General features: G+C 38.1%; 1 protein-coding gene across 2 annotated transcripts in view; it reads left to right on the forward strand.

The window, feature by feature from the left end:
• The first annotated feature begins 18,551 nt into the window (after positions 1-18,551).
• The window catches only part of HECW2 (HECT, C2 and WW domain containing E3 ubiquitin protein ligase 2), a 195,469-nt gene continuing 190,502 nt past the window's right edge, over positions 18,552-23,518 (forward strand). The window contains exon 1 of one of the 2 annotated variants that reach the window (XM_026667978.2): positions 18,552-18,708. The gene's annotated coding sequence lies outside the window, so the exon portion shown is untranslated. The remainder of the gene's footprint in view (positions 18,709-23,518) is intronic. The other variant, XM_087949536.1, reaches the window with a different exon arrangement.

Below are 23,518 nucleotides of genomic sequence, written 5' to 3' on the forward strand. Positions count from 1 at the left end.
CCGCGCGTCTTAGCCAATCGCGGCGCGGGTCTTCAAGAATGGTAATGACCGTACAGAACAATAAGACATTTTAATCTGTATCTGCTGTTTTGTATGTGATCTGTATCTACATAACCTAGCCACCTTTCCCTCCCCTTTTCTCTCCTAACCTGATTTAAATCCTACGTTAGCCCAGCCAGGCTATGCATCTGATGAAGTGAGTTGCAGCTCACAAAAGTTTCTGTCTTTTAATAAAAACATACTATTAGACTAATGTATTTTCCCTAATTAGCATTTTATTATCTCTTAAGGTATTTTTTAGTTTACTCTAGGGTGGTTCCATTTATTAAAATGTATTACAAATTTGAGTTCACATCCTTTGCCCTATTAATATCTTCAATAAAAATGAACTAAATAATTGAAACTATATTATTGAGGGGAGTAGAGGATCCAAGTAATGTGCCCAGTATATCACATGTCATCTTGGAACTACTGAATAGAAGCATGTTACTACTGATTCTGTTACTAGAACATTTAGGAATTGTTGAAATGGAGACAGAGGTTTTATCATGACTGAATGCAACCAACAGGGTTACTCTTTAGTCCATGTATAGCCATGAAAGGGAATCTACTTCTCCTGTTGTGGTTAGATTTTCTTATCCACCCTTTTTTTTCAAAAAAACATTTTGGGGTCAACTCATGGCAGGAATATCCTAATATACTTTTCTGCTACACATGTGTGGTAGCCTTGTCTGCAGCTGTCAAATAGCTCTCCATTACCCTGTTCCACTGAAGGTTTAAAGTGAGATAAGCTATCTATCCTTTACCAAAGCAACAAGGAGAAAAACATAGCTTAAGTCTAAAAGAAGAAAAAGGGATATATAAGTGTTTCAAACAGACACCAGCTTAATTTAATGGATATAAGAATGGGAGAAGTCATTGACAATCAGACTTACAAGATTATGTTATTGTAGTCAATCTTAGTAAAGGTAATTTTAGCGTTCCTTTCATGGTCTGTTCTATCTGGTGAGGCTGACACTTCTGATATGATGCTGAACTAGATAATGATCTTTTTCTTGTAACTCTGAAATGCCCCTGAATGTAGATATTTGTTTACTGATATCTTTATATTTAAAAAATTAGTAACAAGAATAAAATATACCTTTCATAATATTTTCCCCTTCTTATTAATATTAATATTTTAAATCATAGCTAATACTGCTATATTTTCTTTTCTATCTTTAAAGGTGACCGTTATCTAAACATTATAGTGTTAATTATCTCTGGTTAACACTGTATACATACCAATTTATGAAAATAATATAATGTATCAAAATAAAAACAATACCTTTGGCTCATAACAATATAATAAAACCATTAAAAATATTTGAAATGTTCCTGGAGTGGCTGAAAACTGATTGCATGAAACAAAAGTGCTAATTAATTTCTTTCCTGCTGTAAATGTATTCTTTGGCAGCTGGATGTGATGGTGCTAGTCTCTAGGAAATTAGGTGAGATGTGTTGTGTACATCAAATATATTGTTATTTCAGCCTTTCCATATAGTTGTGCTTAGAATCCAACTCACAATTTGAAGAGTGTTCAAAAGTTGGACTTGGAAGAAGCAAGACAGGAAGAGTATTGATACTTTTGAACTTTGGTGTTCAAGATAAGACAAAAAAACAAATGTGTCATTGAACAAATCAAATTTTGTGTACTCATTAAGACTTAAGGCCAACTCTAAGGGTTGATACCAATTTGATGGCATATACTGATACGGTATCAAGTGGAATTCAAACAAACACTATATATGCTAGTGCTGGGCGGGGGGATACATGAAAAGGAAGTCATAAATGCTGCAAGAATGTTGGATAACAGTAAACTTGCTGGACTAGATGGGGTAGAGAAATGTTAAAATAGGACTGTGGTCACGTGGTAGAATGGCTATGCAGTTTGACATTAATATCTACCTGAGTATTGAAAGAATGATGTTGTTGCTCCCCTATATAAACAGAATGTGACTGCATGAGTGCTTGCAAAAATGGTGACATAAGTGATTCTGATTTAAAGGAGATAAGAAGCAACACAAATGAAATCTGTAAGTGCAGTGTAACTTTCTTCTAGGCAGAACAGATCTCTTCTGCTCTTGTGCAATCTCTGAGAAATGTTTGAATATCAGAAAGAAGAAATATTGCAGGTTTGTTGTTTCAGAGAAAGATTATAATTAAGCAATGAGACTTTAATTGTATCTGCTATATCTTGCTATAGTTTAGTTGCTGAACACAAAAGAGCAGTCACTGAAGGAAACTGAGCAAGCACAAGAAAAGAATGCTTAGCCAATTATTCAACAGAAAAAAATAACTAAAATAACAATATATGAGGACCCCCTTGGTTGTTCCATATATTTATAGATAACTATATAAGAAATATTCATAGTGATGTTAGAAGTATTGTTGGTTGATGTGAATGTGCATATACTTTTGTATGAAGAGATTTGCAGCAAACATCTGATACCATGAGCAGCACAGAACTGAAAAACAATCTATTTTGGACTAAGTGAGTTATATTTGGGATGAAGAATTGAGTAACTAACAGGTAGTTATAAAAATAAATGGTGAGTTATAACCCAACGTGAAAATAAATGGAGTATATTATGAATTATTTAGTGCTTAGGATGTGAAAATGAGTGAAGATGTGACTAAGACTAGCCAATAATGATTTTTAGGACTTACCAAATTCGACAACAAATGTAAAAAAATATGTGTTATTATTGTTTCTGTATTTTTGAAATTGTACATTTTTAAATTTGTAAATAAAATTGTTTTTAAAACTTTAAAAAAAATGGTGGGAAAACTAGAGAAGAAATGTGAATTTGTGTCCTTGACGGAAAGTTTACTAATAATTTACTAATTTTTAGTAGCTAGTCTATTTACTTAAGTGCACCAAGATATTTTAAGATCTGTACCTTAAAAAGTATTTTAAGGTCTGTACCTTTGTTGATTGTACAAACACAGTGAGGAGGAGGAGTAGCCTGCTGAGAGGAATTAATGTTTGTTGAAAGCAGTGAAAATGTGTTGTGAGAACCTGCTAATGTCCATTTTATTATATGACAAAAGTTCAGTATATTAAAAACAAAAATAAAAACAGAGAAGTTAGGCATTGTATGGATGGAATTTAAAATAACAGCAAAGTAAGATAATTCTGGAACATGTGTTTTAGGGAATCTATATGTTAAATATTTATTGAGTGAAGTTGGATTAGAAGATAAGTGTAGTTTTAAAATTTAAGGAGGTAATGTTAATAACCATGCTATGCTGATGACACTACTCTCAGAGATGAAAATTATCTGCAAGCTTGATAATGAAAGTTAAGGTGCACAATGAAAAAAACGAGACTAAGTTTGCCAGATCTTCATTCTAACTAGGCTGAATGCACTACCTTTTGTTGGTGCATTGAAAAAAAATACTCCCCTACACCAACCATTTCTCCCTGTATCTGAAAAACTGTATTGATCTCACTTTTGTTTAGCTTGTAACATTAAAAAAAATCTGCTTTATGGCTATAATAATGGTTGGATTTGATTTGATTTGATTAAATCACCTTTAGGCAAATGTAATATATCCTTCCCCTTTTTATTAGTATAATGGGCACACAAGATCTCTGTGTATTTAGTTTCATTTAAACTCATTACTTTATACTCTCTACTATTTTATCCTTTTACATTCTAAGTCACAATCTTCTATGTGTACACTACCCAAGATGCTGTTATCCTCATTTATTTATTTTATTTATTTATTTATTTGATTTGCCAATTGTTTACAAGATAATAAGTATAAGTGTATACATAGTTGTGAATACACAAAATGGGTACATACAAGAAAAATAAAAGAAGAATAAGAGAAACAATAGGACAGGGATGGTAGGCACGTTGGTGCGCTTATGCACGCCCCTACAGACCTCTTAGGAAAGGGTGAGGTCAATAGTAGACAGTCTAAGGTTAAAGTTTTTGGGGTTTGGGGAAGAAACTACAGAGTCGGGTAGAGTATTCCAGACATTGACCACTCTATTGCTGAAGTCGTATTTCCTGCAATCAAGTTTGGTGCGGTTAACTTTGAGTTTGTATCTATTGTGTGCTCTTGTGTTGTTATGGTTGAAGCTGAAGTATTCATTGACAGGTAGGACATTGCAATGTATGATTTTATATACCATGCTTAAATCAGACCGAAGGCGCGTAATTCAAGGTTTTCTAGTTCTAGAATTTCAAGTCTGGTGGCATAAGGTATTCTACAACGAGTAGAGGAGTGGAGAACTCTTCTTGTGAAATATTTCTGGACTTTCTCAATTGTGCTAATATCAGATACGTAATGTGGGTTCCAGACTGATGAACTGTATTCGAGTATTGGTCTAGCAAATGTTTTGTATGCTCTGGTTAGTAGTGTGATATTACCAGAGAAAAAGCTACGTAGGATTAGGTTAACAACTCTTAATGCCTTTTTGGCTATGTAGTTGCAGTGGGCTCTAGCACTTAGATCATTAGAGGTGAGTATTCCAAGGTCCTTTACAGAGCTTGGGTCATCAACAAGATCTTGACTATTCAGCTTGTATTTTATTTTCTAATTTTTTTTTGCCAATATGTAAGACAGAGCATTTATTTGTTGAGATTTGAAGTTGCCCTTTGTTTGACCATTCTGATACATAGTCAAGATCTTTTTGTAGGGTAGCAGTATTGTCTGTGGTATTGAACAGCTTTACATCATCAGCGAAAGAACGCAATTGCTCTTAATATGATCACAGAGGTCATTTATGTAGAGTATGAAGAGAGTTGGTCCTAGAACACTGCCTTGGGGGACACCACTATTGACAGGTACAGAATTTGATAGGACGCTCCCAATTTTGACCATTTGTTGTCTGTTTGCCAGGAATGCTTCTATCCAGTTATGCAGTTGTCCAGAGATACCATAGAGATTTTTTATGTTTTTATGTCTTAAATTTTTGTATGTTTTGTATGTCTTTAAAAATTAATAAAAATTTGTTCAAAAAAAAAAAGGATTTTATTTTCATGGTATCTCTGGACAACTGCATAACATTCCCAAACAAGGATGAACATATGGTTTACTGATATTTATATTCAGGATATCTGGATACTAAAGGCTGCATTTTGCTTATCTAACCCATGTATTAAATGCACAGGAAATTTAAAGGAAATATTGGTATCTTCTGCTAATGCTAGGCAGTCTTCAAATTGTTCTACATAAATAGATGTAGAGGGCTGATACTAGCATGCAAATGGGTGATAGTTTTGTGTCTTAGATTCATTTGCAACAATATTCACCTATATATGGAACCAGTTTATGTAGTTTGGATTGATAATGGCTGTTGTCTATTTTTGGGAAGATATTGGGTTGGGAAAGGCTGCTTCCAAGGTGGCAAGTTTCCCCAGGTTCCTCAGTAAAGTTTCTTACTGTTTTAAGGTTGCATGAAATATTATTGCTGTCTCAAAGTATCTGAAGGGCCGATGTGTGTAGAAGACAGGGAAGGGTTGTTTAGAGTTGCTCAAGAAGACAGGACAAAAAAATGCTGAATTTTAATAACAAGGAGATACATTCTGATTAGTCATCACTAAAAACATCTAAAAGGTGTTCAAAAGAAAACAGACAGGTATGGGAGATAGTAGGCTCTCCTTCATTAGAGGGGATTAAACAGGAGGGTGGCCATCTCTCAGAGATGCTTGTTGTTGTGGATTCTGGAACAGAGCGGAGACTGAACTAGATGAGTTCCAAGATCCCTTCCAAAGGGATTGTTTGGATAGCCCCCAACATTGCTTTCTGTTTTTTATTCAGAATGATGATAAGATACAGCTTTGACATTTGATGGGTTGAATCCAAAATGTCCCCTATCAAATCTATCATATATATTCAAAATAGTTCTATGACATTTAGCGTTCCTTGGATTGTTGATTGGAAAGTAAAAAGAATTTTCTGAAATTAAGAATGTTTGGAAATCTCATAACAGACTAGAAACTAGTTTTTTACTTTGTTAATATCTGCAATATGTCTTCACTTTCTTGCTTGCTTTTTGCTGCTTGATTTAAAAACACAAGTCATGTATTAAATTCTAGAATTCTTTATTGGCCATGTGTGATTAGACACGAGGGATTTGTTTCCGGTGCATAAGTTCTCAATGTGCCTACAATACTGATAGAATGTATGCTTTATCTGTTTTCTATATCCTAATTGTGGGAACATACACACATCCTTAAAGGAAGTTGGAAGAATTATGAGGATTAGTATTTTGTAATGGGAGATCAGATTCACATTCCTGTAAAGCCACAAATCGGGACTCTGTTAGTGCTTATTCAGATTATTACAGTAAGGTCTTTCATGTACTACAGCTCACTGCATCAGATGCATGAGGTGGCTAAATTGATGTTGGGTTTAAATTGGGAATTGGTGAATAGAAAGGGGGGATGGGGAAAGACAAGGTCACTATCAAAGTACAAGTTATATGTAAGGCAATCTTATTGCTTAACAATTGTAATGTGTTAGAAATGTATTGTGTTGATCACATACTCTTCCTCTGATGTGAAATATGCCATTCTTTGCTAGCAATGTCCTTCTGGTTTCAACACAGAATAAACAATCCAAACTTTGTACAAAAGAATGAATGGACACGTTTGACCTCAGGACTCAAAAAAAGGAACAAGGCATATCAAAGGATTTTAATCTCTCAAAATAATCCATTACAGATTTCAAAGTGATTACTTTGGGGAAAAAAACACTTTTTAACAGGATTGAGCAAGATATTGATGAACTCATATATATATCAAAAGGCTTCAGGCTATCTCAGGTCTCGACAATACAATGGAGTTTTAACACATAACAATTATTGGTTGACATAGTGCTTGTTATCTGTCTCACATTTAACTTGCGTCTGGAAAACCACCCTTTTCTTCCTTTCCATGTATTGCTGTTATCCAGTTTTTCATGTGTTCTTGATTTTGATCAGGAAAATACTATGCAGAAAAGTAAACACTTTCATGATATCTATTTTGCAGTTGCCTTTTTGGTATAGCTTTTATATATTGTTATTGGTTACTTAGGTACTATCTATGGAAAGGTGGTAAATATATCTGAATAAAAAATAAATAGCATTCTCTCAGTACTTCTGTAAATGTATCTATAGCCTTATTAAAAACAGTCCACCTAGTTGACATTATTCTCTAGATGCTCCTTTTATTTTACAGTCTTTTGAATGAAATTTAATATTTTCAAAATAAATGTTTGGAGAAGTTTTCATAAATCACTTGCCATGGTGTGTATATTTTGTTCCTGAATCTTTAGAATATATTAATTGTAAGCAAAGAAACTCAAAACAAATTGTCCTAAGATTTAACGTTGCCTGCTTAACCTTCAAACATTTATTTGTGTGCATCCCATTCAGGAAAATATTTGATTTATTGATCTTGAATGAACTTCTTCCAAAGTGCTGGAAATGTCTAGTTGGTGTTGCCTTTCTTCACTAGAATCTGCCTTTCTCTATCAGCCTGCTTTGTCTCTTATCATTTGTTCAGCTGTCACGAAAGACTCTAGGCATTGATGAAAGGAATTGAAAACTTAGCGCTCATGAGAAAGATAGTTCCTAGAAGCTAGGAATTTTGTATTGCTAGCAACTGATGCTATAGTTCCACTGCTCTTTGCAGCCTTTCAGTGATCCACTTATTGCCTGGAAGTTACTAATTTTATACACCCACATTGAAATTTAGGTCAGCTCAACTCAAGGATCATCCTAGTTTTGTTGGGGTGAGGGGGGGGGAGGAAACAAATAAAGCTGGATTCCTTATTTTTAGATATATAATATCTAGTTCTTATACTCACACCTCTTTCCAGACATTGATAAAAATATTGCTTCCTTTGTCGCTGGAAAACAGAGAGAACTAGACCAGCCAATCTCAATCTTTGCAATATTAGCACTACCATTAACAACAGTAATTATGTCAAGGGAGGTGAAATAAACGTGCCACATGCTTTTAATAATTTTTATCTATACTTCCAATCAAACAATGGTAGAACTTTCAAACTTTGTACATTAAAACCATGTACTTGGAATCCAACATATTTAATGGGAAAAAAGAATCAATTTGTTTCCTGTTGCATAATTTCTGAAAACTAATTAGGAACTGAACGTCACTCTCATTTGATTTTCCCCTCTTGTTCATTCAGAGACCCAGATAAAACAGAATGCAATTGGTGAGCTGTATCCCTATGCTATGGAAGTAATATATTTTAAGGTAGTTAAACAGTGGTGGTATGCTACTGGTTCGGCCGAACCAGTAGTAAAAAAAAAAAAGCCTCCGATCAGCTGAGAGGATGAAAGACCAAAAAGTGCATGGGAGGGTGGGAGGGTCGCTCCTAGCTTTTCATTTCGTCATCCTCTCAGCTGATTGGCTTGTTAGGGGTGCACGTGTTAGGGGCGCACGCGCACACACACACACATGATCACCCACTGAACCGGTAGCGACTAAGGTAGGATCTCACTACTGTAGTTAAATGTAACACAGCATAGAGAAACCTATACATTTGCCAGATAGATACATGTAGACATTATTTCCTAAGGTTAATTATGTTTTCATATCATTTATACACATGCCAAGGAAAGCTTCATTGTGTTTAAATTTTTGGATAGGGTCTGCTGTCAGCCATTGAAATAATCTGAGATCAGGCACAATTGTAATCTACCTTTGTATGGTGTATCTATATTTTCACATAAAAAGCATCCTAAGAAAATTTAAACACAGCACCTAATGTTTTGCTGACATTTGCAAAAAGGCCATGACTTCTCCTTACAGCTTTAGATCTGGGTCATGAGACCAATGGCTTTTATGATACTTCTGCTTGCAGAGCAACTGAACCAAACGGTGTTTCAGACTGGAAGGATTGATTATTCCTTCATGCAAATGAAATGTTTGCTATAGGGCTTGGGCTGCTCCATGACTTATATGTCGTTACTTTAATAATTTTCCCATCTCAAATTAGCAATCTAAGTTGAATTAACTCCCAATTTGCATATGTAAATATTTTCCATTTATTATTGTCTCCATTATTTAAATATGAATCTATTGAAGCATTTTTCTTCAATCAGTAAATAAACATCCAGATTAATGTTAATTTTGCACATTCAACCTTTATGCAACTGACATCTTAAAAACCTTGAAACATGGACCACACCACTACTCAGACTGTATTTGGAATAGAAATGATAAGTACTGTCATTTATGGATACTATCAAATATCATTGTATCAAAGATGCAATTTAGTCAATAGTTGACAAGTTTAGGCATGTGGTTTACAGTACCACTTTTTTTATATTACAGAAAGTAAGTATCCTATATGTAGGCCAAAAAATAAATTGTACATGTCAGAACGTTAGGAAAGTAGATGAACGAAGCTGGTTTAGTAAGTTGTAATGGCAATTTGGAAGTTAAAAAAAACCCTAATGCATCCATAGCAGTGACATATTTAAGTTCAATCATTGTGCTAAAACATGGCTTGATCAATCATGGCTTAATGAATTGACCACAAATGATTTACTAAGTACAGCACACTTTCAAAATTAAGTAAACCACATTACAGTTTAGTTCAGACTTCAGACAGAAAAAGTGGGAAGGAGGTATCACTGAAAGATCAGGGTACTATATATAGCCTTGGCACTGTCACTAAAGATATAAGCCTTTTTTATTACAGTTAAGGCAATCACAATGTAGATACCGGTATTCCATTGACTATTCTGCAGTATATCTCACGTCCCTTCCTTTTTCTTTTTTTTTTTGCCAGATATACACGCTGAATACTACTGAACCAAACTTTTTAAAAATACAGTATAAATATCTTTGAAAAATGATTCCATGCTTTTGCTGATACTTAATAGGGTCTGTTCTCTTTATTTTTACAATGGAACCCTCATTATATTCTAATTTATGTATCATATTATTTATATTCTATCTTTCTGCTTATTTTGCAGTTAAGACAGCTTAGAATAAAAAATATAGACTACTGTATAAAACAAAATGAATGAAATTAAAATCAAAGCTAAAATTCAAGTCAATAATTGACAGCTTGGCAGGAGAAATACTTTTTCCCTTTTCCTAAATATTAGGGATCTGGGAGTCAAACACATCTCCTTAGAGAATATATTCCATATCCAGATAACTATCAAGGATGTCCATTGCTGTGTAACCAATGTTAAATTGAGAAGATCAATGAAGCAACTCTGCTTGTAACTGCAGTCATAATATTTTGTTCTGCCCCAACTTGATTGCTTAGAAAGATTGCTTAGAAAGATTTAATAAAGTCATTGCTGGATATTTAGTAACATTACATTAAGCTGGGGAACAAATGCCTGATTTCAGGAATGAGCAAAGCAAAACTTACTCAACAGCTTACGTGTGCAATTTGCAAATTACAGATGGAATATAAATGGCTTATTCAGATAAGGTTGTAAATATTCAACTTTAGCTTCTAAAAATCCCATTCCTCTCTTAATAGCACTTGTAAGACTTAGGGAGAGAGAGAACAATGAGGGTTGCATTTTGTGTTAATAATATGTTTGGTTTTTGACTTTATATGTGAACTTAACCACCGGGGTATATAAAACTGAATTCCTATCTTAGCATATTGTTTGAACCTAGCCAACTGGCTAGGCTCAATTGGCTAAATAAATAAATAGGTTCAATTGGCGAAAAAATAAATCTGGTCACGTTGCCAACTTCAAAAGCCAATACTAAAATCTATGCCACCAGGATGTCCTGTGGGCGAGGGGTGGAAAGGATGGGCGGCTTCAGGCTTTCTCTGCTGGACCCGCCGGCCAGGGAAGCAGCGCTGCCATTGCCTCAACTTCCTGTCCGCGGACGGGTGGGCCGCGCGTAGCTGTGCCAAATGCCACGTGGCTATGCCAAATGCCACGGCGTTGCTCTAAACACTGCGGCAGCACAAGGAGAAGGGAAAGCAATGGTGGCAGAAGGTCTCCCGATACGAAGTGCCCCACCAACGCCGAGGTCAACGCAGGCAGCACCATATCCGGGTATGCAACAAAAGTACTTCCTAACGGCAAGCCCTCCCCACGCTATTTCCCCCCCATTTTGTATGTTTAATATAGGCCTTAATTTGGAGGGAGGAGCTTAATTTCATTTTATGCCTATAAAACATGCTGGGACTTTCTATTGGGGGATGCCATATTGTTGGAGAAACACGGTAAACCTAAATTTTATGGTATCTCTGGACACCTACATAACTGGATAGATGCATTCCTGTCAAACAGACAACAAATGGTCAAAATTGGGAGGGTCCTATCAAATTCTGTACCTGTCAACAGTGGTGTCCCCCAAGGCAGTGTTCTAGGACCAACTCTCTTCATACTCTACATAAATGACCTCTGTGATCATATTAAGAGCAACTGCGTTCTCTTTGCTGATGATGTAAAGCTATTCAACACCACAGACAATACTACTACCCTCTAAAAAGACCTTTACTATGTATCAGAATGATCAATCAAATGGCAACTTCAAATCTCAACAAATAAATGCTGTCTTACATATTGGCAGAAAAAATCAGAAAATAAAATACAAGCTAAATAGTCAAGACCTTGTTGAGGATCCAAACTTTGTCAAGGACCTTGGAGTACTCATCTCAAATGATCTAAGTACTAGAGCCCACTGTAACTACATAGCCAAAAAGGCATGAAAAGTTGTTAATCTAATCCTACGTAGCTTCTTCTCTGGTAATATCACCCTACTAACTAGAACATACAAAACATTGGTTAGACCTATACTTGAATACAGCTCATCAGTCTGGAACCCATATCATGTATCTGATATTAACACAATTGAAAAAGTCCAGAAATATTTCACAAGAAGAGTTCTCCGCTCCTCTACTCATTGCAGAATATCTTATGCCACTTGAAACTCTAGACCTAGAAAACCTAGAACTACGCCGCCTCGTGTCTGATCTAAATATAGTATATAAAATCATACATTGCAATGTCCTACCTGCAAATAAATACTTCAGCTTCAATCATAACAAAAGCACACAATAGATACAAACTCAAGGTTAACTGCACCAAACTTGACCGCAGAAAATACGACCTCAGCAACAGTGGTCAATGTTTGGAATACTCTACCTGACTCTGTGGTTTCCTCCCCAAACCTCAAAAACTTTAACCATAGACTGTCTACTATTGACCTCACCCCCTTCCTAAGAGGCCTGTAGGGGGTGTGCATAAGCGCACCAATCGTGCCTAGCGTCCCTGTCCTATTGTTTCTTTTATTTTTTCTTATAAGTATCTATCTCATGTATTCAAAACTATGTTTATTCTTATACCTGTATCTTGTAAGCGATTGACAAATCAAATAAATACTAAAATACTAAAACTGCAGCATATTTAACCAACTGTCTTTGCAGTAGGGAGAAAGGTCATTATAATTTCACATCAGCAAAATCTTGCAGAAAAGCGGTCAATTTGTAGCAGTGCCATTTTGCGCCATTTTCCACGTTCTGGAAGAACCTCGATGACAAGACATATCCGTGACTTATTTAAGCTTGTTTTCTTTTTCTTTTGTGCCTTTGAGTCAGTGTTGATACCTGGGGACTACCTGGAAAAGTCCTTGCAGTTTTCTTAGCAATGTTTGCTCTTGCCTGCTTCCTATGGCTGAAAGTGACTGGCATAAAGTCACCCGACTGAGTTTGTGCATAAGGCAGGACTAGAATTATCCAAGTTACCCAGGAGCTTGCTCTTCCTGAGACCATCATCTGTGAACTATCCTTAAATATTACAATTCGATTCTTACTATGTTACAGAGCACCTGATTATGACATCGAACATGTAAACAAGCTAAATACATTACTAACATGGGCTGCATCCTGCCCATACCCTTTTATCTTTCTTGGTGATTTCAATCTACCTCATATTGACTGGACCCTAAATGATTGTACAACTGAAATCATACACACAACCTTCTACAATGCTATTACAAATCTGGGACTGGAACAACTAGTAACCAACAACACTAGACTAAACAACTGCCTCGATCTCATCTTCTGCAATAGTTTGAATTTAATTTACGGAATACAAACTAAAGAACCCTTTTCCAGCAGTGACCACAATATGATTGACTTTTGTCTCAACATACGCCCACACAAAAATCACCACAATGATGTAATCCCCAATTGTAACTTCAAAAAAGGCAACTATGATCTTATAGACAATGATCTCTCATCCCTTGGTTGGCAATCTCTATTCACTGGATGCAATACTGTTGAAGACCATTACAACATATTTTTACTTGAAGTCAAAGAGTCATCAAACTATATGTACCAACAACAACTCCCAAAACAAAACAAAAAGCAGATTACCCATAACAATAAGGAAACTTCAATCCAAAAAGAGATCACTCTGGCGGAAAAACAAATCTGGTCACGTTGCCAATTTCAAAAGCCGATACAAAAATTTATGCTACCAGATAAAGACCGAATGCATCAATTATCACATTAAACAAGAGGAAAACCTTCTAAGCACCAATTCCACCCGTGCTTTTTACAATTTTGTAAACAACAAACTAAAAGACTCAAGGTCTATCCCACCCTTGATAGGACCTGATGGTAAAGACTGCAACGACGACACCATTAAAGCCAACATCTTTAACACATTCTTCGGCTCAGTATTTGTAAACAGCAATGGATCATGCCCAGTATTTCCTAGCCGTACCACAGATAACAATAATGATCTAATACATATCGATTTTACAGAAGACAATGTTGAAAAAGCACTACGCAATCTAAAACCATCTCTATCTATTGGACCGGATGGAATATGTGCCTACTTCTTAAAAAAGCTATCCACTGCCATAGCCAAACCTCTAAGCATAATCTTTGAAAAATCTTTCAGGACCAGCTCCTTGCCTAACCTATGGTCACAAGCCACAGTCATCCCCATCTTCAAAAAGGGAGACCCAAGCCTAGTTGAAAATTACAGACCAATCTCCTTATGCTGCGTCACCTGTAAAGTCATGGAATCAATTATTAACCAATCCATCATCCTCCACTTAGAAACAAACAACCTACTCTCCAATAAACAATTTGGTTTCAGAAAAAAACTATCCTGTAATCTGCAACTCTTACACTGCAAAAACATATGGACGACACAACTCGACCAGGGCAAAGCAATAGACGCAATCTACATAGACTTCTGTAAAGCCTTTGATTCAGTGGTACACGACAAACTACTCCTAAAAATAAAATCCTATGGTATCTCTGGACAACTGAATAACTGGATAGAAGCATTCCTGGCAAACAGACAACAAATGGTCAAAATTGGGAGCGTCCTATCAAATGCTGTACCTGTCAATAGTGGTGTCCCCAAGGCAGTGTTCTAGGACCAACTCTCTTCATACTCTACATATATGACCTCTGTGATCATATTAAGAGCAACTGCGTTCTCTTCGCTGACGATGTAAAGCTGTTCAACACCACAGACAATACTGCTACCCTCCAAAAAGATCTTGACTATGTATCAGAATGGTCAAACAAATGGCAACTTCAAATCTCAACAAATAAATGCTCTGTCTTACATATTGGCAAAAAAATCAGAAAATAAAATACAAGCTGAATAGTCAAGATCTTGTTGATGACCCAAGCTCTGTAAAGGACCTTGGAATACTCACCTCTAATGATCTAAGTGCTAGAGCCCACTGCAACTACATAGCCAAAAAGGCATTAAGAGTTGTTAACCTAATCCTACGTAGCTTTTTCTCTGGTAATATCACACTACTAACCAGAGCATACAAAACATTTGCTAGACCAATACTCGAATACAGTTCATCAGTCTGGAACCCACATTACGTATCTGATATTAGCACAATTGAGAAAGTCCAGAAATATTTCACAAGAAGAGTTCTCCACTCCTCTACTCGTTGTAGAATACCTTATGCCACCAGACTTGAAATTCTAGAACTAGAAAACCTTGAATTACGCCGTCTTCGGTCTGATTTAAGCATGGTATATAAAATCATACATTGCAATGTCCTACCTGTCAATGAATACTTCAGCTTCAACCATAACAACACAAGAGCACACAATAGATACAAACTCAAAGTTAACCGCACCAAACTTGATTGCAGGAAATACGACTTCAGCAATAGAGTGGTCAATGTCTGGAATACTCTACCCGACTCTGTAGTCTCTTCCCCAAACCCCAAAAACTTTAACCTTAGACTGTCTACTATTGACCTCACCCCTTTCCTAAGAGGTCTGTAGGGGGCGTGCATATAAGCGCACCAACGTGCCTACCGTCCCTGTCCTATTGTTTCTCTTATTCTTGTTTTATTTTTCTTATATGTACCCATTTCATGTATTCACAACTATGTATACACTTATACTTATTATCTTGTAAACAATTGGCAAATCAAATAAATAAATAAATAAAATAAATTCATGTCTTTCAGTTTCTACCCTAATACCTTGATCACTGCACCAAACTGACTCTCAAGCTTTAGGTGACTTTATTATCTTCAATTTAACAGAAATTCTGCTTTCATACATAGAATTCTTTATATGAAGGGTGGATGGAATTGGCTGGTTGCAGAACATATCCTAGTGGAGATATTTTTTTATTATTACTTGAAGACAACAACACTCCAGAATAGTTGAAACTGTTCATGTAATACTGTTGATTAATTGAACACCAGATGCATTTATGAGACAATAGGATCCACATTGCAGACTTGGAAATAATGTCTGAATCAGTATGTTCTTTAACATTGAATTATCTATCACACTACATCGGTTCTCTTACAGAACAGATGGCAGAATCTTATTTGAATGTATTTGTGTAATCCGTATTTGGTTCACTGAAAGAATTCACACACAAGCACACACATCAATTAAAAACAGCTTAGAGATTTAATCCAAAAAGCTTAAATTTCTGGCAATACCATTTTCATATGGATTCCAACCTAGAGGAGGAGAATCTGCTTTGCAACAAAGATAGGTTATTCTTTTGCACTTTCACCCCATTAGGAGAAAATATTGAAGAACTGTGTTTTTTTTCACCTGTTGTGCATTAGCTTCTTTTTGTACTGAAGTTCCACACTGAATGTCCAGGCATAAACCTGTCCAGTCTTGCTTTGAGTCCTTTAATTTAACCATATTATGTTTGTTGTAAGTCACCCACAATTTCTTAAGATGTACAGTCATTTACATAAATATTTTAACAGACAAAATTGTACACATGGATCTTTTCAAGGATAATATATGTGTGTTTGTATTCTAAAGTTTTTATTCAGAACATGGATTGATAAATGAAATCCAGATAGATGTGATCTGTTTATAAAGACACAGAAACATTGATATCTGATTATTAATATATTTCTATGTGGTTTTTAGTCTTATATTCAAAACTACATTTATGTCTTTTAGATATGCTCAGAAGTGCATTAAAAGGCACTGGAGAAACTGCTCCTTTTCTACACAATATTCCTACTTGCCCTTATAACAATTCTTATCATGCAAATGAACAGTGGCTATATAGCACATAGGCTCAAGTGAGTGTCCACAGCAAACCAAGATGATGTCAAAATAACAAGCATGTCATCACATAAAAGCTGTGATTATTGATCCCTTTGTCTGGGGGAAGAAAGTGGCGGCTTTTGTGTAATATCATCCTACATTTTGGCTCTTGCCCCTTTTGCCTCATCCTTCCCCCCAAAAAAGTACCCTCATTTTCTGGAATTAAACAATGCAGTAATATGGCAGAGAGTTTGAAAAGAAAGAGTGATATGGCTTGCTCTGTGCTTCTGAATGTTTTTATCCTACAAGTGGAATAAAGTATTCTGGAGGTCTTCACATTGACTGGATTCATATATACTATATAGTGCATTTAATCTTGGTTTATGAAACATGCCACTGTTTAATTAAGTTCAGTCAGTGCTTCCACAGTTCCACACTGTGGAAAAAGATCCTCAATCTTTCTAGGCTGGTGGGCACATTTGGAAATGTTGAGAACATTGGCTGCTGGAATTGCTTGGCCATTAATAAAATGACTGCTGTGGGGGATAGAAGCTATTATAGTGCAATGAGTTTAGCAGAACCTGCTTGACATCCTCTCTAAAAGATAAGGCAGCTGCAGCTCACTGGGGAGGTTTGCAGAGGTATCTAGGAGCAAATGCTGGAGGGCAAGAGGGTGAGTAAAGGCTCTCTAATCACCCTCCTTGCCCTCCAGCATGTGCTCCTACCTCTGCAAACTTCCCCGATGAGCTGCAGCTGCCTTATATTTCATGGGGCTCATTTAGGTGAGAAATCAAGACAATGTTGGAAGTTCATGCTTTGCTTGGCAAAGTGCTAGCTAGAAAACCTGGTGGGGGCAGGAGAGTTCAGTGGGCACCAGTGGAAATGCCCGTAGGTACAACTGGCGCTTTTGCCGCACCACATTCAGGATCCCAGCCATAACCTTCATTTTACAAGTCGCAACCTGGTGCTAAATTACAAATCCCCCTTTCCGGTTGAACGTGGAATCGACGAGTCCAGCTACCACCAGCTACCATTTGGAAATGTTGAGAACATTGGCTGCTGGAATTGCTTGGCCATTTTCTATTGAGGCGGCTCAGCAGCAAAACACGCACTGAAGAGGGAAGGGCGAAAGAGCAGAGAAGCAGCGAGTTCTTCCATGCCCGGGAAGACTTTTCTGACGGCTGAAGGGGCGCGCGATTCGGGCGCGGGTGAGGTTGAGCCAGGGAGGCGCAGCTGAAATTACCCACAATTCTTTCTCCAGCCCCTGCAAAGAGGTGGAGGTTAGGGTTTAGTTTTGCGCGCGCGCGCACACACACACACACACACACAAACACAAAAAAACCCTGCAAGCGGGGATGGGGATGCTGGCGACGGAAAGATGAGAAAAGGAGGGAAAAAGGCGCGGATGGTAAACGCATGCGCTCTTTATCGTCGGCGAAAGGGGAACCCGTCCCCTTTTCATCTGAACCCCATGCTCCTTGCAACGTCGCTCGTCGTTTAACAGTCGTTTGACGCTGCAAAGCCCGCCTTTACTCTTCTTTTCCCCGTTGCCCCCGAGAGAAAGCGCCGCCGCCTCCTTTTCCCGGGCGCTGGCTTTTGACTACGCGGTGGCAACTCCCCGCGTTTGCCTTTCCCTGCTGACTCAAGCCCGCGGGAGAAATGGGAGCAGAAGGCGCAAAGGAGGGTTGAAGGGATGCCGTCCCTCCGCCTCTTCAGCAGGCTTGTGCCCTTTCCCGGCTCCCCCCCACCCTCTCTCTCCCTCTGTGGGAAGAAAAGGGGCCCGCGCCCAGCAGAGGCGAAGTGGGCGCTTGTGAGGAGCAGGCGGGAGGAGAAAGGGACGCGTCCTCCGGGTCGAAGCTGAAGGGGGTCGCGGGCGGATGAAGCAGCCCCCCGCCGCCAGGAGGAGCCGGATTCCGCAAGGACTCGGGGCAGCGGCTCCGCCCCTCTCTCTCTTTTTCTCTCGCCAACTCCGGTCCTCCTCCAGCATTCTCCAGGGGCGCCGCTGGAGGGAGGGAGGTGCTGCAGAGGCAGCGTGGTGCATGGGAGAAGCGCGCCGAGGCCAGAAAGCCTCGCCTCCCGGAGCGCGGACCCTGGAGGAAAAACCCCCTCCCGCACCTGGGCTTTTTTGCCTGCTGCTTTCAAGCCTCCAGGGGCTGGCTGCGGACTGCGTGGCTTCTAGTAAGTCTGAGGGGGAGTCACCGCCTTTTGGGGAGCGGGGGCGGGAGAGGCTCTTGTGTTGGCGTTTTGGCTCATCTCTGCTGCTGCGCTGGCCGCGGGTGGGTAGGTGGGTGGAAGGAAGGAGGGAGAAGTTGCTTTGTTTGCGTGGGCTGCTGGGGGGTTGGGGTGGCGCTGGCAGTCTCCCCCGTCCTTTCTTCCTCTACATCATAGCATCCTTGGGAGGCTAAGAACCAGAAGCGAATGAGTCAGTCGTTATGTGTGCGTGCGGCTCTCATGGCTGTGGGAACATTATTATGTCATTTCCTAGGCTTAGCATCCTTTTCGTGTCAAGAGGGGAAAACCTTTTGGTGGCCGAGGTCGTTTGTGATCCGAAGTCGGCTGAGACTGCAGCCTTATCTGTTTACATTTCCCCCTGCGAGGTGTAATGGCAGATGTATCAGATATCTCGGCTCTCCTCACAAATTCATTTGGGTTGCTGATGATGTGTCAATGTACGCACAGAGGGCATTGCGAAAGGATGTCCGTATGAAAGACCGGTCATTTTCCCCAAATTCCCTCGGGATTTATAATTACTATGTGAAAACGGCAACAAACTAATACAATTATTCTTTGGACATGAAGTTTCGGGAATCAGACTGAGTCAGTGGAAACATTGGCTTGAAAGGTTTCCTTTGGCAAAGAATTAGATTTGGGGGGGGGTTGTAAGAAAAGCCAGAAAGTGTTTAAGTGAATGTAATGCCAACAATTCTCAGAAATTATTTGAACATTATATTGGATATAAATTGTCATATATAACCATTAGTTTATAGCAATTTAGTTCAGTGGTGGTTTACCTGACATCAGTCTTCCTTATTGATTATATTGATTATTCATTACAAGGCCTAGATTTTTAGATGTATTGTAAACAGGGAAGGATTCCTTTTTGGTTAATTTAAAATGCCAATGCTAGCAATATTTGATGGGTTACTTTGATATTGTGGATCTTTGTTATTCATATTTTGGATATTTTTCCTGCTTTGTATGAGTTTTTTCCCCCAACCTCTTTAAGAAACTGCAACTGTTTAATTCTTTTTAAGAAATTGCACTAAAATCAGGAATTATAGGAGGCTATTATTAAAATACATAGACAAATAATTTTTCCTATGCTTGAAAAAATAGGGATGCTGCTGCTTATCTTTGAATATATTACATGCAGATGTACACACACACACACGCACTGTATACCATACTTATTGCTTTGGTTGATTTTTTTTTAAAAAAACCCTTTTTTACATTTATCAACTTCTTATCTAATTTCAGGGGATTTTGAGTGTTGTATAGTTGGCTGTTGGCTTCAAATGCTTATAAAAATCTAATACTGTAAATGCTTTTACTACTTGTTTTTAATTATTATAATAACTAGTTAATTTTTGGGGAAGAAAATGTTAACTGAAAAGTTTCAGATCTGCTTTGTTTATCCAATGTTTTCTTTAAAAAAAAAAAAAAACCCAAAACCAAAAGTGTAGTTAAAAATGATGAAATAGTTTATGTAACTTGTCAGTTTCACTATTGCTGTTGAGTCAAATATAGTCCAAGGTCACTACCATACAGGGATTTACAGTTAGAAAGGAAGTTGTCAGATATACAATTGAATTGTATCATAATAGCATCATTGGTGAGGATAAGTATGAAATACATGCATCTACCTTAAACAGAAGAATAATCCTTAGATGTAATCATCAAAGGAAAATTGAAGAGATTGAAGCAATGAGTAAAGAAGCAGCTTTATTCAAGAAACCACCATTACTATTAAGGATAAGTTTCACATAACAAAACAACAGTACATTTTCCCCCAAAATGGTATAGGCGTGAACCTATTAGACAGGACAAAAATTGTATCTTTTGTAACACAGACTATTTAGTATAGGTAGCTTTATCAGAAATCAAGAGCTAAAATCCTCTGATAAGATATTCATGTTCAGCCAATAGTTTGTTAACTAATTTCAGTGCTATCAATTTGTGTGTGAACTTTGCTCAGAAAACTTTTTAAGTAGTAGGACAAAAAATGCATCCTTGCATTGTAAGCAAAATTTCCTCAAAAAGGTTAAATTTCACTTTCAATATAGTGAAATTCAAATATGCCAAAACTGAGCTTCAAAATTGCTATGTTTGATAGCATCTCACCTTGTAAAACATAAATTTCTATACATTTGTTCAAAGACATGGAATAGTTATGGCCTATGAAATAGATTTGTTAAGGTACTGAACTACTAATTGTTATTGCAACTCACCAACAATAATTCATATATATACATTTGGAAACAAACTCCACTAAATTCAGTCAGATTTTTAGACATGTGTATAAAAGGCAAAAGTTTTTTTTACACTCAAAACAGATACTCTGAAAAACATTAGAATTACTAGCTTGCATTACATTCTGCAAGTATAATAAAAGTATTTAGATATTACTTGGGTACAGTAATCAAATAATGTGCCTGAGTGAGTGATCACTTTAGAAATAAACATTTGTTAACTTATTTTTATGGAAACTAGTCAGGAGGCTAAGTATTACAGATAAAATTTCTTAATACAATATATTATGACCTATATGCACTGGTACTTAGAAAGTCTTTTTGGATTGACCTGTAAACATTTTTGGAGCTGAATGGTGCATTTAGCCTTTGACAGGCTTTACTTCAAAAAAATCACTATTCTAAAGAAATAAATAGTGTACTAAATTTATTTTATATTTAAACTTAATTGACATTTCATCAGTCAGATACAATTAATATGGCTTTTCTCTATGGATTCCCTATTTTTCCTTTGGTCATATTAAAGCTTATAATTTGGTAGCTAAAATTGAAAAGTTTTTGGAGGTTGAAATAAAATCTTTTGGGTGCCATATATGTCCTTCACCCCTACTTTAAATACCACGTCTGTTCCAAATGGGAAAATGTGTAATAAGGCTAAGGTGGAAATTGTAGAGAATTTAGGAAATTTCTGTAGTAAAGATTTATGGCATCTCCATTGCATTGCCTGGGTATCATTGTAGTGATATAAAATTTGCCTGTGCCACTTTTATTTTGGCACAACAATGGTTGGGAGGATTCTAGAAGGTATTATAAATTGCTAGTGTGGAAATAGCCTTTGTGGTTTTGATGCCACTCTGAAAGCAGCAGTATTCAACATCAACTGTATTGAAGACCTAAATTCTGTCTCAGATGAAAGTGCTCTGAAGCAATTTTGGGGTCTTTTTGAGATGTTGTGACTTTATTCTCCCGTGAGCTGTTCAGAGCATCCAGTAGTGGGAGGTGCTTCAGTCTCTGCATGTGTAGGCTGGGCTTAATTTGTGGAACGCTCCTCCTCCTCCACGGGACTCCTCCTCAGCGTTCCCCAGTTTTTGCTCAGCCTCGTGAGAGATAGGCAGTGCTTGTGATTCTTCCTTGACCGAAACAGGAAAAATTCTTTCGTTGCCAGCAGGTTTGACAGTTAATCAGCTTGTCTCTAGCCTTCTATCCCAAATTGATCTCACAGCCAGACAGGTCCGATTCGGGGAAGTGCCGATTCGCGCCCCAAAATGGCGGGAGTCTTCGGCGCTGCTCCGCGCCCCCTCCCCACAGCCGATATCCCTACCCCTGCCATTTCGATTGCCGCAGCATTTCTCTCGTTTGGTCTGTCAGCGGCATGAGCTTTTCACTCCAAACCGAGTCGTATCGCTCTTCCCCCTCTCCGAACGCCATTTGAAGTGGAGAATTCAAACTCTTGATAACTTCCACCTTTTCCCGCCGCTTAGCTTAATAGAAAGAGCCACCGGCGGCTATTCGCTTACAAGGCAGGAAGTTGCCGCTTGAGGAGCGCGCCAAAAGTTTAATGGCCGGAGGCCATTTTGTGCTGTTGAAACCGCACCAGTTATTCTCAAGCTGTGTGAGGTAATTCTGCTCGGAGCAGCAGGTTCCCTTCAATATTCTGGGAACTATTATACTCTTGTCTTGGTTTGGTTACATTCGAGGCTATTTCGTACATTTTAAATTGTTGGCTTAACCCTCACAGCCCCATTATCTCAGCGGCACAACAGCGAGCACCCAGGCCTGTGTCCGCCTGTGCAGGGAAGCTGTTGAAGGCCCCTACACTTATCAACCTGGGCCTTTAGGCGTTCGCAATTTGGCTGTTTTTGGCTTTACCTTACATAATATTGTGTCACTTAATTAACATTCTTATACTTATTATCTTTTATATATTCAGCTCTGTGCTTCTCAGAGTGATGTGAGCTTGCAGCTGCTTCTTCCTTTTAACTGCTAGTGGGTGTGTGACTTGATTGGGTGGGGGCTTGGCTGTGTTCTGATTGGGTGGGGGTGTGTTCTCATTGGTTGGGGGTTTGGCTGTGTTCTGATTGGGTTGGCCATGTTATGATTGGCTGGAGGTGTGTTCTGTTCAGGTGGGGGCTTGGTTGTGCTCAGGTTGGTCTTAGTTACTGGGGGATTTGAGCTGGTGGGCTGTGATCTTGCTGTTTGGCTTCGAGTTTGTGGTCGTGCTGCATCTTCATGGTGGGGGTCAGTTCGCTTCATGTATGGCTCAGAGGGGTTTGAAGTGGGTAGTGATGCAGCTGCAGTGCGGCTTCTGGTCTGTGGTCGTGTCTCATCTTCTGTGTGGGTGTGAGTCTGCTTTTTACGTGGAAGTGTGGTGGTGGCATCTTGTGTGGCCCTCGTGGGTGTGGGTCTGGTGTCATTCATCATGTTAGGTACTCGAGCAGACGCGATTAAACGTAATCTCATGGAATCGGCTATCCAACATCTACTGGATATACGAGCCATCCAACCAGTAGCTACCACTC

Source organism: Notechis scutatus, chromosome 1 (genome assembly GCF_049901735.1).
Source record: "Notechis scutatus isolate UNSWTSFEM ecotype Mainland chromosome 1, rNotScu1.2, whole genome shotgun sequence".
Taxonomy (NCBI): domain Eukaryota; kingdom Metazoa; phylum Chordata; class Lepidosauria; order Squamata; family Elapidae; genus Notechis; species Notechis scutatus.